The sequence below is a fragment of the Octopus bimaculoides genome, chromosome 20, assembly GCF_001194135.2.
Source record: "Octopus bimaculoides isolate UCB-OBI-ISO-001 chromosome 20, ASM119413v2, whole genome shotgun sequence".
Classification (NCBI taxonomy): domain Eukaryota; kingdom Metazoa; phylum Mollusca; class Cephalopoda; order Octopoda; family Octopodidae; genus Octopus; species Octopus bimaculoides.
In genome coordinates, this window is record NC_069000.1 from 46,991,580 (window position 1) to 46,995,511 (window position 3,932).

The 3,932-nt window shown below is 37.4% G+C and overlaps 1 long non-coding RNA gene across 1 annotated transcript in view; it reads left to right on the forward strand.

The window, feature by feature from the left end:
• The window catches only part of LOC106871276 (uncharacterized), a 13,252-nt gene that overhangs the window by 5,965 nt on the left and 3,355 nt on the right, over positions 1-3,932 (forward strand). The window contains exon 3 of the long non-coding RNA XR_001409645.2: positions 2,265-2,402. This is a non-coding gene — a long non-coding RNA (uncharacterized LOC106871276). The remainder of the gene's footprint in view (positions 1-2,264; positions 2,403-3,932) is intronic.

Sequence of the window (3,932 nt, forward strand, 5' to 3'; positions counted from 1 at the left end):
GTGGTGAGGATGATAATAATGGCGACGACGACCACGACGGTGTGATTATGAGGATGGTGATGTTGATGATGATCATTATCATGATAATAACAATGGTGACGAGGAGGAGCAGAAGGATGATGCTGATGATGACGCTTTTTTCTGTACAGATTCCAGGCTATAAAACAGGGCCCCAAAACAAGTAAGTTTTGGGTCCATGCTTGACATATTCCACACATCTACGACAATAAGAGACGCTCCACTTCCATAGTTTCAAGCTTTTTGTTGAGTCGGAACCAGTTGTTGAGTCCCTCATCCCCTGTATGCATGTGTCCCCCGTCAAAGTACCGTATGCTTGGAGCCACCATCCCCATTCATCACCAATGGATGAAACGGATAACTTTACACATCCTCTGTTCTCTTCATTATTGATTCTTAAAAAAATTTCTGTAGATTCGGACGTGAATGTGCGAATCGCTTTAAGGCGAATGTATGTTCAGAACCCATTCGATTCGATGACGATGCCGAAATACTGGAAGTCCGAAGGTACCCTTATGCTAATGAATCGTGTGTATGGTTACGAATATGCATTCGCCTTGAAGGAAAAGTTGTCCGCATCTAACGAAGCACAACCGTGATTAACGTATCCACTATCGGATCCGATCGAAGGCATCAAGTCAGCGTATACACACACACACACACACACACACACACACACCTCCATACGTCCGTCTGAGAGCTTTGAGGCTAGTTTAAGTCTCCCTCAACACGTTTGAAACTAGTTTAACTCCCAATATTCAAACTAAATCCCCTAACCCATCATTCTGTCCTTAACTGTTCTCCTTCTCCGCCAACGTCCACCCGGAGCTGAAATGACTTTTAATTCATGATAAACCGGTTTGTGTGGTGGCTGGTTGGACGATATTAGCAGTGGCGGGAGGGGGCGGATGGTGGTGGGGTTGGTGGGGGATGATGGTGGTAGTCGAGTTGATAGTTGAAATGCTTGTTAATTGAAACACTTTTCTACATTATACGTGGACACGTTTATACATAGAGACACTATACGCACGTACATATGTATAAACGTAAACACACACACAGACATGTACATATAAATATTCACTCATTTAGTGTCTTAATTTATATATTTGTATATCTATATACACATGTATATGTGTGTGTGTGTTTGAATAATGTCCTACATACATAAAATAGGTACCAGTTGAACACACTGGCGTCGATGTAATCGACCAAGCCCTGCCCTAAAATTGCTGGCCTTGTGCCAAAATTTGAAACCAGTATACGTATACATACATACATATATATATATGCTTTTATGTGTGTATATGTGTTTATATATATGTATATATGTGTATATATATATATGTCTATATATATATATGTATGTATGTGTGTGTGTATGTGTGTATGTATGCTTTCATATATGTATATGTTTCTATTTTATACAGTCTTCATCTGAGGATGTTGCTACATAAACACCAATACAATCCATTTTCCAAACAGCATCTCAACATTACTGTGTATTCAACTGTTAAAATGCAGTCACGTGGACAAACACACACACACGCACACACACACACACACACATCACACATCACGTGAGCAAACACACAACACACACACACACACACACACACACACACACACACACATCACGTCTTTCTCTCCCTCTCTCTCCATATTATGCATATACGTATGTGTGTATGTATGTATGTATGTATGTGTGTATGTATGTATGTATGTGTCTATCTCTCTTGGGATGTCATTCATTCAGCCAGTTCCCTTGTGTATATACGCCACTCTGCTATAATGTAACGCTGTTGTATATTTTATGCTCATCACTGATATATACTGCAACTCTGCTGTATATACACTCGTGCACATCACTTGTAGTGAATATCTATAGATAGATAGATAGATAGATAGATAGACAGATAGATAGATAGATTGCATAAATGTGTGTATGTACGTATGTGTGTATGTATGTAGGTACGTATGTTGTATTTTTAGCTCTTTGAAACCTTCCTCTAAGGAAGGAACTAATTTCTAACAAATATACAAAGTTCCACAGTTGGAATGTAGATATCGAAAAGAATTTCACATTTTAAACTTGAGAAAAGTCTTGCGTATTTTTACTCTTCCGCTTACAGACTGTATTTGTAATGTGCGGGGTTGCTGGTGGTGGTGGTGGTTTGGTTTTGATGGTCCAATCCTTATACTGTTATATTTTATCTTTTTTTCTCTTATCTCCCCCACCTATCCAGGACCCACCTATGCTCAAGAACGAAATGGTCTCAGAATATTGAACGTGACCGCTGAAGATGCTGGTATCTACACATGTATATCAGAAGTGACCTCTTTGGGGAACTTTCGAACTCGAGACATCACAGTTAGAGTCATAGGTAAAGTAATTTCACTCTTCCTTAATTTCATTAATCTCCACTTTCAGAACCTTACTCTCAAGTAGTTCATCTTTTATCGATTTGAATTATTATTATTATTATTATTATTATTATTATTATTATTATTATTATTATTATTATTATTATTATTATTATGTGATGAAAACTCACAGCTCATTTTGCAGGGCATGATGGAAACTGTCAGCTGTCCACAGCCAGTAGACTAAGGTGACACTTATTTTACTGGTCATTGCTTCAAGAACCCTGCCAAGAATTCTTTCAGTTCCAAGAAATGCTGATATTTGTAGGTGTTATACCCTTGCATTTGCACCAATCTTCTTCAGCCATGTTGGTAGTTGAGTGCTGATACTTCCAAAGTCCACCAATTACCTTTGCTATCACGTCTACTCTCCTCATTGACCACAACCTTCGTATTTTCCACTTCAAGTCGTCGTAGTTGTTCAGTTTTTCTTCTTCTTTCCCTTTGATCATCGGGACATAATATGTCGATTATCATGCATCATTATTATCATTATTATTATTATTATTATTATTATTATTAATTATTATTATTATTATTATTATTATTATTATTATTATTATTATTATTATTATTATTATTATAAACGCTTTTCATCCCTGTGTGTCAGATAGACAGAAGATAGATAGATAGACTGACAGACAGATAGATAGATAGATAGATAGATAGATAGATAGATAGATAGATAGATAGACAGACAGACAGACAGACAGACAGACAGACAGACAGACAGACAGACAGGCAATCAGACAGACAGATGTTATGTGACAAAATGGTTTTACAGATTTCATTAAGGCAAGTCCTTTTATTTCGTGCAAACCCGACGAATCCGATTTGGCTTTCGTCTTTTCTTGGTTGACATAATATAGTACCAGTTGTATAATGGGGTAGATTTAACCGAGTAAAACCTCGCCCACCCCCTCCCTCCTCCTTGGAAACGTCTGTGATTGTACCAGTCGAGTGAGAAATCATTTTAGTCTTCCATTGGTCTGTTTTGCTTTGTGTGTCCTTGACAGCTTTAGGATTCGTCCGACAGAAACTGGCGAACAGCGGAGCACTGTGCGTGCGCGCGCGCGGATGAGTGTGTGTGTGTGCATGATGGCTAGATAGTGTGTCTATATTTATACACGCACACATACACATACATACAAGCATACACACAGATATACATATGCACATATACATACATACGTACACCCATGTATACACACATATATAAACACATATATACACACATATATATATATACACCCACATGTAAAAGTCGGGTGTTTAATTATTTCTTACTTCCATCACATCATTTATTTATCAAAGCCGCCACATCTCTTTGTAACAAACGATTATTGTTGTTGTTATCATCATCATCATCATCATCATCATCATCGTTCTTGTTATTGTTGCTGTGGTTATTCTTGTTATTATTCTTTGCATTATTGTTATTATTGATGTTATAATAACAACAATAATATGAATAGTAGTAGTAGTAGTAG